We start from the raw sequence: 17,999 nt of genomic DNA on the forward strand, positions 1-17,999 counted from the left end.
CCACATCCTGAACCATGACCTGTGTTTTCTTCAGGCTGATTGTCAGTCCAAAATCTTGGTAGGCCTTGCTAAAACGATCCATGAGCTGCTGGAGATCTTTGGCAGAGTGGGTAGTGACAGCTGCATCGTCAACAAAGAGGAAGTCACGCAGACATTTCAGCTGGACTTTGGACTTTGCTCTCAGTCTGGAGAGGTTGAAGAGCTCTCCATCTGATCTGGTTCGGCGATAGATGCCTTCTGTTGCAGTTCCAAAGGCCTGCTTCAGCAGGACAGCGAAGAAAATCTCAAACAAGTTTGGCACAAGAACACAGCCCTGCTTCACTCCGCTTTGGATGTCAAAGGGGTCTGATGTGGAGCCATCGAAGACAACAGTGCCCTTCATGTCCTTGTGGAAAGATCTGAATAGGCCCTCAGAACAGGAACTCAGTTTGGATCAGATCAAGGATGCATCAAGTAGTACAGCATTCTGTTTCTAACACTAGCCAACCAGATATCTCCAGGAAGTTCGCAAGAAGGACAGGAAGGCAGCAACTCTCTCTGGCTGTAGCTCCCCAGCAGCTGTTGCAGGTGCCCCTGGCATCCAAGGGGGTTCCATTCCAACCTTGCATTGGTAGGGAAACCACAGATATTGGGGCATTCTTGTATATAAATAGCAGCCTCCCGGCACCCGTTACCTTTGCTTTTTCTTTAGTAGCAATTGAAGCACAGGTGTTTCTTGCTTAACAGAGGACCATTCTTGCTTACCTGAAAAGCATGACATGCAGGCAAGCAGCCTGACATGCAGGCAAGGCATGCTGCAGGGAGGAGGCTAACAGAATGTTAATAGGAAACAGGACAGTTCCTGTTCTGTTCCTGCTTCTTGTTAATGTTTGGTTAGTCTCCCTCTAGCATGCAGGTTGCCTGCCTGCATGTGGCATTCTTCTGCCAAGCAAGAATGTTCTTCTGTTAAGCAAGAAATACCTGTGCTTCTACCACTATTAAAGAAAAATGAAGGTGATGGGCATGGAGGTGTGGTGGGGGTGTAGGGGCCCAGAACCACAGATGAAACCACGGATACCAGAACCAATGGTACAGGGGGACCCCAGTATACATTGATATACTGCCTCTGAACCTGGAGATCTCATACAGCTGTAATGACACAAGACCATTTGTAGAGCAGGATGATTTTTTTAAAAAAAGATTCCTGATGGGATCTTGTCTTCTGACTCCCACATTTATGTTTTTGTTTTGTTTTTTTTCCATTTCTACCCACTCTGCAATTGATATGCACATACATGATATAGAACCCACTCACCATTCTAACATGCACTGATCTTTGGCTGTGGTCAGAGCACACTTGATAAAGCTCCCTTGCTGAAATTAAGCAGGTCTAGACTTGGTCAGTGTCTGAATAAGATACCTCCATGGTAGAAGAAGTGCAACAAATCCATTTAACCTCCATTTATAAATGCAACAAATCCATTTAACCTCCATATCACAGATTCTCCTGCATAATTTTGTCTGAATTAGCTGGTATGTGGTGGGGTTTTTTTTAACATAATTTTTGGAGGAATGGTCCTAAGGGTAGAAATCTCCACGCGTGGCTTATTCCATTAGAAGCGACTGGCAAGTGTTTAGATCAGCCAACACTCCAGGAACAAACACTCCAGTCCCTTCACGGGGCGGTGTTATTTTGTGTTATCTGATTGCTCTAATGTTAAATTTTGATTTTTATAGATGTTTGTTGCTTACATTTTATGCTGCCTTGGTGTGCTGCTGGGAGCAGTTTATTGGAAATGTATCCCATAAATAAAAAACATATTTCATTTCATTTTTTTTTTTTTAAAATCTTAACATGTTATATCCTCCCACATGGCTGGAAAGAGCCTCAGGGCAATGTGTGGCATATACAACAATCAATCACCATCATTAAATCTACAGTACATGAAAATTACCCAAGTGCCACATGCCAAAAAGATAAGTAAGAGGTGCGGATAGAATAACTGGATGGAACAGTTCTTCCTGGAACAGGCCAAAGGCTAGTTGACAGCCCATTCCTATCAGGGCTTGATGCTGACAGATCTCGCGATCCATCATCAGTGTAAGTCCTAGGCCAACAGCAGGAAAACCCCTGCACCACTCGGTATGGCTGCCAGGTCAAACAGCCAAAAGCAATGCCTAGGAAACAGTGGCCTTCAGAACCTCCTCATTCTCCATTACAGTTAAGTCGGCAGCAGAGGAGGATCGGGGGAGGATTGTGGGTGGATCAGGTTTGGGAGGGGCAGGGGAGGGAGGGCCTTGGCAGCATCTATACATGCCAAGGTCCTATCTCACCTTGCCAGCCTCTGCCCACCCCACAGGATTCTCCTTAGATGTAAACTAGCAAAAGAGCTCTCATTGGAGATCAAGTGGCCTATGGAGAGGTCAGTAGATATAACCTTACTTACCTCTCCTGGGCTGTCTAGTACCACCCACCCACCCATAGACAGACCACACACAGAGACGCCTGCGTTGGCTCGGTCATGTCATGAGAATGGATGATGGCCAGATCCCAAAGGATCTCCTCTATGGAGAACTCGTGCAGGGAAAGCGCCCTATAGGCAGACCACAGCTGCGATACAAGGACATCTGCAAGAGGGATCTGAAGGCCTTAGGAGTGGACCTCAACAAGTGGGAAACCCTGGCCTCTGAGCGGCCCGCTTGGAGGCAGGCTGTGCAGCATGGCCTTTCCCAGTTTGAAGAGACACTTGGCCAACAGACTGAGGCAAAGAGGCAAAGGCCCATAGCCAGGGAGACAGACCAGGGACAGACTGCACTTGCTCCCGGTGTGGAAGGGATTGTCACTCCCGAATCGGCCTTTTCAGCCACACTAGACACTGTTCCAGAACCACCATTCAGAGCGCGATACCATAGTCTTTCGAGACTGAAGGTTGCCAACTACTCTGTTGGGTTATGCTCAGGGCTGGCATGGGATGTTTCATTTAGCCATTATTTCTGAGAACCATTTAGGCCAACCCTCTTATAATGTTGCCTGACCCCTTTTTAAAGCAATTTTAAGTCCCCCTGAAATGTTTCACATCACATGGAAGAACTTTCCCCATACTCATTATTGCCCTCTAGTGAGAAGGATGTGTGGTTCATGATAGTGGCTGTCTGATGCCTCTCAATTCTGCTGCCCTTTTTGGGGGAGGGGGATGATAAAGTGCGTGCGCTCCACCATTGCCGCCACCACATGTTTATTTCAGGTGAATGTAAGAAGGGAAGAGCAAAGAGTGATGGGGGAAGGGACTGGAGCTCACCATTCACACACACATGCTCACCTGACCCTGGCAAATCAGTTCTATTCCCCAGGATTTATGTTACCTGTTAATAATGGGCCCTTTCTGATGGCAAGCATTTCAATGTTGCATTCCACCTATTTGCTCTTGTTTGTGACTTGAAAACAAGGAAGGTTATCCTCAGTTGGAGGACATAATTTCTCTATTTCTTATATCTGGAAAGATATTGCCTTAACTAAGCAATCTCTTGCATAATCAGGCAAGTTTGGAGTTCTGTGGATGCAATCTTGTGCCGTACATCTCAATTAATCTTGCGGACTGTGGCCAATCACATCCTCACCAGGCAGACTCACATCTCTCACCGAGCTGGGATTATTAAAATCCATATTTCATGTTAACAGCTATGTGTGTGAGATTAGTTTCTAAGTAGTAATGCACCTGCCATAAATACTGCCTCCCTGGTATCTTTCGAAATACTGCTTCTGTCAAAGATGAAATATAAAGATCTGCATTCAGAAGTAGTATACAAGTCCTTTCTTTCCACTTTTAATGGACAGATGACTCTTTTTGTCTTATCTTTTGCTCTGTCTAAAAAAAAGGCATAAGGAATAAAACACATGCCCAAAATAGCATATAGGGCAGCTTCCCAAACTTCTGAGAGCTGGTGCACACTTTTATATGAATCAAAGACATATTTCGTTCTTACTACTTCTGTGGTGACTCGTGCCTGCACTGCTCATCAGCTGGGAGGCAATGCATGAGCCGGTGACAAAAGGCATCACCCCATTCCCAGTGGGAGCTGATCACACCACACAGAGCAGCAACTACAGATGAGGACCTGCGGCCACCAAAGAAGGTAATTGCTGGGTGAGATCCTCCATTTGTGCTCCATCTTCCTCTCTACCACCCCTTTCAGTCCCCCTTTTGAGGGATGCCCTGTGCCATACCCCTTTCCCCCCAACATGGGCTTCTCAGACTTGCACCAGTTATTTAGCTAGCACAGATTCAGGAAAACCCATTGGGCAGGATGGGAAATATAATGTCCCCTTACCCTGAGCAGACCTACAGTCTGCACCTAACCAGCACAGAATACGGTGTGGACTGCTTGGCCCCACGAGCTGGTGCTGGTTAGGATGGAGCTGCCCATTAACTTGGAACTTGTCCATTACAGGTGGGACCTAGGTATCCAGTCCACTGATTTGCTATCTACTGATTTGACTCACCACTGACACCAAGGTCCACCTTTAATGCCTTGTAACAAGGAAAAAAAGCACCAAAATCTAGTTTCCCACCTTCATGCTGTTAAATAATTATAATTTCATTCTACTAGTTGCCATTATTCACCCCATCTAGTGGCTGAATGAGGTAGAGCATCTTTACCGATGCATTCTGTGGGTGACAGTGAAGGAACAAGAAGCCTAGAAGTGGGTCTTTAAAGCTATTTTTCCACTGATTTGGTATCCACTGATTTTTTTATCCACTGGGGATTCTGGAACGGAATCCCACTGGATAACAAGGCACAACCTGTATTTGTGTTTTTATTGTTATCTGTGTTCGTTACCTTTCTGTGTAGTTACAGAAATGTGCAAACTGGACCAGGTCATTGGGGGGGGGGGGATTCATTCAATTTCTTTTTGTTTGCCCCCAACGTTTTGATTTTATTTATTCAAAATGCTGGTGATGGATCTTGTGCATGCACCATCACTACTTAAACAGCAAATAAAAACCAAAAAATATTCCACTATATGCATGTTTGTGGTAGAAATATTTTGTTTTTATTTAAATGGAAATAAGTTTTCAATGTACAACATTTTCAGTAAAAAGAAAAATTATTATTATTATTATTATTATTATTATTATTATTATTATTATTATTATTATTATTATTATTAACAGTATTTATAAAAATCCCTTCAGTTGCCAGACCAGACACGTTTTGACTTGCTAGTCTCCCTCTGCGAGCATAAAATTAGATGTGTAGATAAAATGAGTATAAGTAGAGCAAATGATCCTGGCTGAAAGAGCAGGCAGAAACTCACCATCTCAGTATCTCAGAATGTTATTTTCTTCCCTGGTCTTTCATGTCTTTAATTAATACCCAAAACATTTTTCATTATTCTACAAGGTCATGGTTTGGTCTCATTCTAAATGTCTCAAAGTAAGAGCCTTCCTGCATTACTATTGTGGTTGAAGAAAGTTGTGTACTGACAATTTATGAGTTCGTAAAATGATAAATGTGTATTTTATCATTTCAGCAGCAAAGAATCTTGTGGCAACTCAGAGATTGACAAATCTGTTTGAGCATAAGCTTTCATGCATTACAGGCCACTCCATCAATGCATGAAGCGAAATCCGTAATTGGCATATATATAAATAAATAAATACATGGGGTTAGAGGGAAAAATGTGAATGATCTTAAACAGTGAAGTCTTATGTCTATGAGTATTAGAGGCATAACCCCTAGTCCAGTGTCAGTCCTCCATGAAGGATTGGCATATCGAGAGGGCAAATGGCAGAGTTTCAGCTAGCCAGACACCTGCACAAATGAGCTCCCAGGCTGCCTCTGTATTCAAATACATTTCTGCAAAGGGAATTTCCAAACATAGGGAACATGAGGAATTGGCCTATGGGAGTGCATCAGCTGGTCATGTCCTCAAGCCAACATGCTCCCTGGCCGCAGCCTCTGGATATCTCCACATTCAGCAGAGGGCAGGTGCTGAATTCCAGGAGATATCTCCAAATAAACATTAGGCTGCAATCCTATATGGACTTACCTGGGAGTAAGTCTAATTGAACAATAAAGCTTACTTCTGAGTAGACATGCATAAGATTCAGCCTTGTAAATCACCGAACTCTGCATCTAACTCTGCAAATTAAATTATTATAAATTAGTATTAATGTTCACGGTACATGCACGTGCATTTAACATCTAGAGCAGTGTTTCTCAAACTGTGAGTCAGGACCCACTAGTTGGGCCGAAAGCCCATTTTAGGTGGGCCCCCATTTGTTTCACTGTTATTTTTAATATATTAGGCTTGATACTACCAAATGTGACTGCATTTGGGGAACTGTTACAGATCTGTACTGTTAACAGGCTACTCTGTATATGCTTTTAACAATGATAGTCAATGCTTACTCTCAGGTAAGTGTGAATACTTTTGCAGCTTTTGGGATGTTTAGGATGTTTTTTAAACAGATAAGCAACTGCTTGAGGTGGGTTTAGGAGGCTTCTTTATTGTAAATAAATTTTTACAGTTATACTTATTGTAAACTTTTAATGTAGTTGATTGACTTGTTTTGTTTTATTTTATCAGGGGTATTAAAAATTTTCGTGCTTGATGATGTCACCTCTGGCCACGACATCACTTCCAAGTTAATGACATCACTTGCACTGGGTCTGGATAGATTGCCTTTCTAAAAAGTGGGTCCTGGTGATAAAAATTTTGAGAACCACCGATCTAGAGACAATGGAGTAGAATGAAAACAGTACTATCCCCAAAAGTGTGTGTGGGGGGGGGGGGGGAGAGAGAGCAAACAAAGGGCAGTGATTTATCTGGGACAGCCATCAGCAAATAAGGTCTGTCCCAAGTAAGCAGTTGGAGTACAGATGGTATCCATTTTTAATTCTAAATACAGAGACAAACTTTAGTATCTCAAGAGCCACCGGGGTTAATTTGTTGTACTGTGTTGGTTTTGCTGGTGTAGGCAAAGTCTAATTAAGTGACCATTCTTGTCTTGGAGCTTTTAAAATCAAAAGAACTCATATGTCAGCCAAGCCAAAGTTAAAAGTTTTCTAAAAATAAGTACAGAGAAAAAAAGAGAGGGAGAAGCATCCTTTGCAATCCCTGGTGGAAATTACTCATCCAAACTGCATTTATACGAGGGGGGGGGGGAGTACAAAGAAGCAGAGCTAAAAATAACTTCTCCCTACAGACACTGATAACTTGAAAATGAGCACAATCAACAACTGTAGAAATTATAGGCCAACATCTGAAACTTGCCAAGTTATATTTATGGCATCAAATAAAATGAAATAGACTACATGGTAGGAACTCTTGGAACATAAGAACATAAGAACAGTCCCACTGGATCAGGCCATAGGCCCATCTAGTCCAGCATCCTGTATCTCACAGCGGCCCACCAAATGCCCCAGGGAGCACACCAGATAACAAGAGAAATATTACTCATATACAGTTTCATGCCTGTTACTGGATCCCATTTCTTGGTCACACTGTAGTGTGACCAAGAAATCGGTGGAGCTATGCAGATAGCAATGAGTTTAGGTATTAGGGCTCCCAGTGAGCTGAATGGGACTGGGTGAACACAGTGCATTAGCATCTAAATGGCTGCCATGCTTTCCTTGGGGGAAAAGTGTTGCACTTGGGGAGACATTGTTGCTGGGGCACACATGTAACAATGGAAGCAAACCTCCACCTGCGCTTAGAAGAACAGCATGGTGGAAGGATCTGTTGGGGAGGTCACCGCATCTCTGTACACAATGCACAGGCCTTTTCTCTAATGTGTTTTGCAGATGTTACACATACTACTTGCACAGTGGCGTAGCTAGAGTAGGTGCAAAGTTTTGCAGGAAAAATCACCGCAGTGTGCAAGGGACCCCCCCCCCGACCCTCCCCTTTGGAGCCATTCCAGGTGGTGGGTGCAAAACGGAGGTGTATACCTTCTGGAAGCATTCCAGGGAGAACTTCTGGACAAATGCCACCATTTTACTCCCCCCACCTGGAATGGCTCTGAAGGGGAGGGGTCGCTTGCACACTGCGGTGAGGCTCCCTGTAAAACGTAGTGCTTTGCATCCCCTCTAGCTATGCCACTGAACTTGCATGCTCATTGTTGCTATTTAACCAACTAGTTAACAGTCATATTACTACCTTTTACACACACACACACACACACACACACACACACACACACACACACACTTCTTTTCAACAAGACATGTTCCCGAAGCAGTTTCCATACAAAAATAAATCATCTTAGGGCATTATCTGGATATATCATGTGCCGCTATACTGCACTTCTTTGTAGCAAAGTGTCCCCAAAGCCATTTCCATGGGGGGCAGGGGGGAGGAATGGGACTGGGGCTCTTGGTTGCCTTTTAAGACTGCCCTAGGAAAGTATTGGGACTAGACCACATTAAAATACTGGAATCTTAAATATCTCAAATTTAAGAACTAGGACTACAGATGAAAGAGAATCCACACACCCAGTGTCAGGGCTGAACAATGTATCAGTCTAGGACCACAACCCTAAATGCACTTACCTGGGAGTAAGCCTAATGAAAAACTTAGAGCCCAATCCTGAGCTCTGTTACCACTGGCACTGCTGCAGCGAGTGTTTTTGGGTTGGGGGAGGAGGCAGGGAGTGGGCAGAACAGGGTGGAGGGAAGGAGAAGGGAGGGGAGGTTTGGGCCTCCCCCCCCCTTTGGGAGGGGTGGGGATGGCAGCAGCTTCTGCCACCAAGTCCTATCCTCCCTCCTGAGCCTGGTGGCCTGACACAGGCCTCCTCAGTTCTGTACCCATTTAAATAGGGGCAGAAAGCCAAGGAGACTATTTCCGTCAGCTGCTGTCTGCCTAGGGGAAGGGAGCAAACAATCCCTTTTTTTTAGGAGACCCCCGATGGTAGCCATGGCACCCACAGGATCTGGCGGTTGCCAGTTGGTACCACTGGAGCTCTGGGTGCCACCTGGTACAGAACTGGGCTGTCTGTTAGCAGGACTAACTTCTGAGTAAACAATTATAGGATTGTGCTGTAGCTGAGCAGCAGCATTTTTTTAAAGGCCAGATATTCCTTGCGAATACTCTGAGAAGACCAAAGGCTCTTGTGCTACATGGACATGCAGAAAACAAACACACTGACAGTTCCGGTCTTTCCTTTCTCAGAAGTGAACCTGTTCCTTGTGATTCCTTCTCTCTTTCCCTTGCCTGCTTAGTCACACCTCCAATGGACGCTGAGCTCACAAACCCTGCTCCTGGGCCTGTTCTCGATCTGTCCTGCCAGTGATTTTCCCATTCTGGGACCATGGTATCTGCTGTCATTTCTTTTAAAAGCTGAAACTGCAAATCAGGTGATCTCCTCTGTTCACTTGATCTGCAGAGGTTTTATTCTGTTTCTTTTTTCCTCTTTTCTTCCTCCCTTGTCCTTGTAACACACATAACACTCTGGGTTTGTGCAGTCTGTAATGGAAGGAAAGTGCCTGGCATATTTCTTTATTTATTTATATTGAGCCCGGGATAAACAATCTGTGTTTCTCTGCTTAACAGTGTTAAATATCATGCTGCATTGAGGGTAAGAACTGAAAAACCGGTTTCTTGAAAGAAAAGCTGTCCTTAAACTTTAGATCTGGATTATGCCTCTTTGGCTTAGGATTTCATTCCATTAGCTCTAGACTTGCCTCAGCCTGTGAGTTGAGATGATCCATGTTAAATTTCTATGCGCAAAAGGGATACATGGTGAGGGATGCTATTTTTTTCACATATTTATATCCCCCTTCCTCCAAGGAGCTCAGTGTACCAGTACATGGTTCCTTTTGTCCTCACAACAACCCTGTGAGTTAGGTGAGTTTAGAACATAAGAAGAGCCCCACTGGATCAGGCCATAGGCCCATCTAGTCCAGCTTCCTGTATCTCACAGTGGCCCACCAAATGCCCCAGGGAGCACACCTGATAACAAGAGACCTCACCCTGGTGCCCTCCCTTGCATCTGGCATTCTGACATAGGTTGAGAGATAGAGATGAGCCCAAGGTCACCCAGGAAGTTTCATGGCTGAGTGGGGATTTGAACCTGCATGTTCTAGGTCTACACCCAATACCTGAACTACTACACCATCCTGGCTCTATCATCCTGATAGTACAGTGAACCCTTGACTTAATAGACATCTATGTAACAGAGCAGTATTACAGAGCACTGTAACAGAGCACTCAATGTCTATAGCACTGGGTGAGCTCTCCAAGGTAGATCAGTTTTGGAAGGGGCTTTGGGAAGGCTTATCAACCTTCTAGGCTGGTGCTGGCACTTTGCTCAACTGGTGACCAGGGTGGTCTAGAAATGGAGACATTCCTCCACTTCTTCAAAAACCCAGAGGAAATGAAAGACAATTCCTACGGTGCTCTGGTCACCCAGCAGAGCACAGCAGTGCCAGAATCAACAGAGCACTAGAAGATAAGTAAGCCTCCCCAAGCCCCTTCCTAGATTTATGTGGCTTATGGACCTCCTTTGGCACTCTCTATGGTAGGAATTTGATGAACTAATGGGGAAGGGGTGTCTGGATTTAATGGACTGTTGACACCAATTGACACTCCTCCCCCTCTTTTAATCTGTATAAATTGAGGTTCACTGTATTGATATCATTAACTGTAGTAATAACCATCCACTATCACCACCAATTTCCTTTTCTAAACCTATTCTGTAGAAGACTCACTACATCCTGGGGAAGGAAGCCATGATGCAGGTGTCTCCTGCTACCTCTTCTTCAAACCAGACAGCTCGGAGTGTCCTGGGAATTTCCAGGATCCTCTCCACCCAGCCAGTTTTGGAAAAGAGTCAGTCACTGAAGGAGATGGAGGTGGCAGCAATGAATGGGCACATGAACGCTACTGCTTGTGAATAGGGGGAGTGGAATGTAGGCACAAATTTGGGTGCCATTTCAGTTTCTACTGGGCCTATAACTCACTAAGCAATCTCTTACAGTCAGATCCTATTCCCTGCCAGTCCTTAACATGTAGCATTCCCAACAGAAAACATGCTGTATGATAGGGTAGAGGGTGTCCAAATAGTCAGGGAGATGTATGTAAACAATCTTTTTTACTTACCTCCCTATAGGCTATCTGGCTTCCAATGGGACGCCTTGGACGTACACCAGCTGGCATTGGTCCAAGGAACCTCAGGGGGCATGCCAAGCTAGGAAAAAAGGATAAGGTCTAGGTGTATGCCACTGCTGCCAAGATCTTTCCCCTCCTGCCCCCTGTACAACCCCAATCTTTCCCCAAATGGCCCACGACCACCACTTTTCCTACTGTGGTTGGGCATCTACGAGCTGCTATTGCAAGCACGGGGGCCCCGGCTGTTTGCACCAGCAGCTCCAAAGCACAAAATAGTGGTGCGGATTTTGCGCTACTGGCTTACAATGACAGATCACGGGATCTACCAGTGATACTCACAATAGTGCAATGTTTCACATGTGTGTAGCTCTTCCTTCACATGACAATTTGGGCTATGTTTCCTGTTGTGCAGTAGAAACAGCCTGCAGGTCTGTGACGAACAAATTCAAGATATGTATAGTATGAAGCCAACATCTCTAACACGTTCTAGCTATTAACTGCATGATTGGTTAGCAGTGAAAGAAAAGGGAGATCAGAGATTTGGTCTTGAGAAACAAACAAGGTTTGCTAGATATTGTCATAAAACTGCAACAACTTAAAAAAAAATTCTTTATAGCCTTTCTTGAGCTTCAAAGGATAATCTGGAAATATCTGTTCTCAACATTTTTTTGTTCTTTTTTTATCTTCCCGAAGCCTTCACAATGATCTGATTTTTTGCCATGTTTTGTTCCATTGACTTTAATGAAAAAAAATCTCTTTACGCTACCTACTAAGCTTCCCTTTTATTTACAAGCAAAGAAAATAAAACAACAAGGTATGTTTATTGTGAATTTTTTTTTTACAGGCTGTCAAGAGCCTATTTTTAGTTCTTTATTTCATTATAGCTGCTTCAAGTATGTCAGATCCAGGAGACGATATTAATAGCTTAGTAGCAAATCCTTGGGAGACATTAGAAAGGCACTGCATAATTTTCTCTAATATGCCTTTTTCTGACAGACAGAATTAAATTGTTTTCTGTGATGGATGGATCAGAAAATGTACCATAAATAAATGAATGCATAGCCTTGTGTAAGTTTTCAACACAAGTCCTGAATGACCACTTTGGGGGGGAAGCTTTATTTTGCATATGACTGTTCACTTCCCTTGGTAGTGGGCAGCCCAATCCTGAGTTTCCCAGCATCCACTGGATCAGCAGTGCCCAAGCAGCAACTGTTATCTTGCACATTCCTGATCTTGTCTGATCTTGGAAGCTAAGCAGGGTCAGGCCTGGTTAGTACTTGGATGGGAGTCCGCTTGGGAATACCGGGTGCTGTAGGCTTATACCATAGTCTTTCGAGACTGAAGGTTGCCAACCAAGCAGCTACTACTGTATCTAGCAGGCACCAGAAATCAGCTGTAGGTCACCTCGGAGAAAGAACTTTTATCCCCTTCCCCCAGGGAAAGCCTCACAATGGAGCTTCTTAAGTCTGCACCCACTATTTTGCAGTGCAGACTTGAGAGACACCTCCACTTTGCTTTTGCAGTCACAACTGGCTTAGAAGGCAGCCGAAGGGGAGGGACTGCTTTACATGGACGTCCTGGCACCTGAAGAATCTTGGAATTTTGACCCCCTCCAGGAACACCTCTGCATTGCATGCATGTTGGCAACCTTCAGTCTCGAAGACTCTGGTATCACGCTCTGAAAGGTAGTTCTGGAACAGCGTCTAGTGTGACTTAAAAGGCCAATTCGGGAGTGACAATCCCTTCCGCACTGGGAGCAAGGTGCAGTCTGTCCCTGGTCTGTCTCCCTGGCTATGGGCCTTCCTTCTTTGCCTCTTTGCCTCAGACTGTTGGCCAAGTGTCTCTTCAAACTGGGAAAGGCCATGCTGCACAGCCTGCCTCCAAGCAGGCCGCTCAGAGGCCAGGGTTTCCCACCTGTTGAGGTCCACTCCTAAGGCCTTCAGATCCCTCTTGCAGATGTCCTTGTATCGCAGCTGTGGTCTACCTGTAGGGCGCTTTCCTTGCACGAGTTCACCATAGAGGAGATCCTTTGGGGTCTGGCCATCATCCATTCTCACGACATGACCGAGCCAACACAGGCATCTCTGTTTCAGCAGTGCATACATCCTAGGGATTCCAGCTCGATCCAGGACTGTGTTGTTTGGAACTTTGTCCTGCCAGGTGATGCCGAGGATGCATCGGAGGCAGCGCATGTGGAAAGCGTTCAGTTTCCTCTCCTGTTGTGAGTGAAGAGTCCATGACTCGCTGCAGTACAGAAGTGTACTCAGGAGGCAAGCTCTGTAGACCTGGATCTTGGTATGTTCCGTCAGCTTCTTGTTGGACCAGACTCTCTTGTGAGTCTGCATTAGCTATTACATTACATATTACCTCTGCATTAGCTATTACATTAGCATCACTTAAATACCTTCTCGGATCCCCATTGTTATGCTATTAGGTCATTAAGCAAACATTCAGCCCAATCTAGTACCTTTGTTGTGTAAACAGACACTCCCTGCCAGAAACTAGCTGGCTGCACAGGCTACTGGAGATAAGATTGCCTCTTCTTTGCATTTAGAGCCTTTTGTTGTGTAAGCCTCCACTTCCCTAAGGTGTCTCCTCAGATCTATACCAGCTACTTTGCTGGTATAAGGCCAAGGAGAGGAAAGGTGAGAAGGGACAGGAATAGGATCCCAGTGCAATGTGACTGCTGAGATCCATCCTTCCCTCACCAATTCACCTTACACCATCCCCCTCCCTGCCCTAACACTCCCCATTCCCTTTCTGCTCCATTCCTCAGTGGCTTACTTGCACTCTTTTGGATAGCTAGCTTCAGCAGTGAGCTGCCAACCTCTGCTGCTTGCAGTGGCAGCTCCAGAATGGATGTGTGGATGTTCATAAACATTAGTTAGATAGGACTGGGCTGTAAGAGGCCCAGTTCACACACCTACCAGACGCTGGCATGCTGGAGGAACAGGAACATTGCACCTCCTGTGGCATGCAGTGTGAGGGCTATATGCAGTGGTGTAGCTAGAGGGAGAGCAAAGCGATATGTTTTGCAGGGAACCTCACAGACTCAGGGCACAATCCTAACCAGGTCTACTCAGAAGTAAGTCCTATTTTGTTCAATGGGGCTAACTCTCAGGAACGTGTGGTTAGGATTGCAGCCTCAGAAGCCCATAGCATTGGGCAATTGAGTTCCATGTTGGAATGTACCCATCAAGCCTTTACTTCACACATTTCAGGGGGTACATGGTGGAGGGGACAGGTATGTGACTTGGGCCCCAATCCTATCCAACTTTCCAGTGCTACATGCAGCCGCAATGTAGCTCCATTGAAAGGGAGCAAACTTTCCCTTACCTTGAGGAGGTCTCCATGACTGCCCCACCACTGTAGGATACAGCACACATCCCATGGGCATGGCTGCGTCAGTGCTGGAAGTGGGATAGGATTGGGCCCTTGGTTCCCCAGTACTGCATGAGCAGGCCAGAAAATTGCAGTTCTCATGATATTTGCAGGACTATTTGACAAAGTTTTAATGTATCTGAACAGTCAAACGTGCATGATTCCCATTAATACATAATACAAAAAACTTTTCAAAAACATGGTTTTCAATACAGGTATACTGATAATGACTCAAAAGGTAGCTTCAAATGTTCCTTTTATGTGTTTGATGCTTGACAAGACTCACTGCCTAACATTGACGTGAAAGTGAAAGCTTAGCTCCTTATTTATATGTGATACCAAAGAATTGTGTTGCCGTTCTTTTGAACTGATGGCCCCTACATCTTGCCAGCCTCTTGTCGCCTTCATCTCACTTTTTTTTTTTTGTTAAGTACACTACTAAGACACATAAAAGGTGAGAAGAATAGAAATACACTCTCTTTGGAGATTTGTTATATTCTGTTTGGTGTGGGTATGTTCATATTCTAGATGTATGGTGCTTTGTGTTATGTATATGAATTGGACAACTAAGGGCCCAACCCTATCCAATTTTCCAGCCCTGGTGCAACTACAATGCAGCCCCATGGTAAGGGAACAAATGTTCCCATACCTTAAGGAGGCCTCTGTGACTGCTGCCCCACTACAAGATGTAGTGCATGCCCCATTAGCACAGTTGGAAAATTGGATAGGATTGGGCCCTAAGGCTGCAATCTTAACCACACTTTCCTGAGAGTAAGCCCCATTGAACAAAATAGAACTTACTTCTGAGTAGATCTGGTTAGGATTGTGCCCTAAATAATCCATAAATTAGTCATCGAGAACAAATTTCCAGTGCCAGTGCAGCCATGCCCATGGGGCGTGCACTGCATCCTGTGGCGGGGAGGCAGTCACAGATGCCTCCTCAAGATATGGGCACGTTTGTTGCCTTACCTCAGGGCTGCATTGTGGCTGCACCAGTCCTGGATAGTTGGATAGGACTGGGCCCTTAGACTCTAAATTAGGGTCTGTTACCAAAAATTTCAGCCCTATCTGGGCATGTCGAGGATTGAACCTGCGAGAGGGACTTTATCCTTCCTAAACTTCTTTAAGATGTTGTGTCCTGGGTGGTATTAATAGAGATATTACATTGTGACTTTTTGAGGTTTTTTCTTTCCAAACTATGTCTGATTTCATAAACATCTGTCTTGTTCCCCAGCCTTAATTCCTAACCCCTCACATCTTTTTTTTGTTTTTGCGCCAAACTAAAAAGCCCCTGGTTCAGGGTGACCAGATGTCTTCTGCCTGCTCACCAGGAAAAGATGAGTTAAGTTCTTATTCAGGACAGGAGGATAAGAAAGAGGACATGTCCTGGAAAAAGAGGATGTCTGGTCACCCTGCCCTGGTTGTTTGGGTAGATATTCTTTGTAACTGGCATTTTTATAGATATAAATGTTTCTGTAAACCTCCCCTTCCTCACCTTTAGCTCCTCTCCACTTTTTCCCCAATCTAAAAAGTGCCTGATCACTTTGATAGCCCAGGTGAAAAGGATCTCAGGTAGGAGAACCTTGCCAGGATAGCCCCTGTCAGCCAGAATATACAGAATCAGGCTGGTCTGACTCAGTCTAAGGCAGGTTCGTATGTTCACTTCACTGTTTCTTTATTAATATGAAAAGTATTTCATTGCATCATTAATGAGGTAGGGTAGAAACTGTTGGGCAAGGGACTTGGCAGAAGTGGATCTTGATGGTTGGACCAATACACCCAAGAGCAGAGATTGGCATACTTGTTCTCTCACTCACTCACTCACTCACTCACTCACTCACTCACACACTCCCCAGTAATATAGCTACAGGGGGTGGCTTGGTAAGTGCTGCAGACATTGCAGTGCACCGTCGAATCACCCCCGCCCACTTGGAATGAGCCATTCCAAGCAGCAGAATGGAATGTGCAGGGTTTGTCTCCTGTGTGCTTACAAGGCACATTGTGGAGCCTTTGGTACTTACTGATGCCACTCCCGCCCCACCCTCCCATAGCTACTCTGCTGACACACACCTCATATCTAAATGCTCTAAAAAGACTTCCTGGAACCCTTCTTCCCTGTTCACTCTAGAGTAGCTTGCCAAAAGGTATCTCTGTGGACTAGGCAGAACTGGTATGAGTACTTAGAATGAAAACTTCTCCAGGCTGTTCCTCTGAAGCACTGCTTTGATCACGGTATTTTTCACAGCTTACAGCCATAACCTGCAGGACATCCTGCAAATGCAAAACACACACTCACTCACTCACTCACACACACACACACACACACACACACACACACACACAAAGAACTCCTCTCCTCAAATCTTGGGAGACCTGACATTTTTAAAGTTTTTGTGAACAGTGAGTATCCATTAGCATTGCTATCAGCCCAATAACTATTTCAAGCATAATGTTTTTGGGAGAAAGAAAAAATGCATCCGAGAATAAAAGGAACATGGGCTTTTTATGTACGTCTGCTCTCTCCTGCTCTCTTCTGAAGGATGTTATTTGCCTGCTGTTGACTGAAATTCTCTACAGCTGTTGAGTGCGGCTTATTTCCCTGCTCTACAGAACACAAGGACAAATGCTTTGTTTCCATGTCAAACCCAAAGACCAAATATTAGCTGTTCCTTGAGATTCTTGCCTCCAGCGTAAAGATGTCTCCGGCAGCACAGTGTTCATGCATAAGAATGATGTTTTGCACCTGCCCTAGGAAAATACATTTGTAGAATCTATTGAGCATTAGAGTAGAGAATTGCTTTTGTAAAAACTAATTAAGTCATATATATATATATATATATATATATATATATATATATATATATATATATATATATATATATATATATTAAAAGCCAGTTCCCAACCTTACATCACATGCCAGCATGACCGGGGAAGGGAACATGAAATATAGCTATGCAGGTTTCATTTTCAATAACTGGAGTCAGGAAGGCAAGGCACATGTTTAGCTGCCATCCCAATGATATACTGAAGTGTACCCCTTTACTCTGTCCCAGGTCACTGAACGGCCACCATTCTTCTATAACAGGGGTCCCCAAACCCCAGCCCAGGGACCTGATGCGGTCTGTGGCAAGCCTCTGTCTGGCCTGCAGCTAGCCTCTGGTCCCCTGAGAGCCTCTGGCCTACTCAACTGGACATGACCGGAGCTGTGCTCCGGTTGCATCAGGAGGGTGTTCTGAGAACCAGGGAGGCTGCGTGCAGCACCCCCCCCACCACAGCCCTCTGAACACCCTCTAAAGGCCTAAAAACATCACCTTCAGGTTTTCCCAAAACCAGAAGTCACTTTTTGTGCCCTCTGAAAGCCTTAGGAGGCCTTAGAAGGCTTTTCTGAAGGTGGGTAAGCCTCCCCAACCCTCAGAATATACTCCAGGTTTTGATGTACTGGCTCTGAAGTATTTACTCCCGTATATTAAGTAAGCTGCTTGGGAAGTGGGGGAATGGGAGTCCATTTAAGTGTGCTTTATTT

The sequence above is a fragment of the Tiliqua scincoides genome, chromosome 3 (genome assembly GCF_035046505.1).
Source record: "Tiliqua scincoides isolate rTilSci1 chromosome 3, rTilSci1.hap2, whole genome shotgun sequence".
NCBI classification, from domain to species: domain Eukaryota; kingdom Metazoa; phylum Chordata; class Lepidosauria; order Squamata; family Scincidae; genus Tiliqua; species Tiliqua scincoides.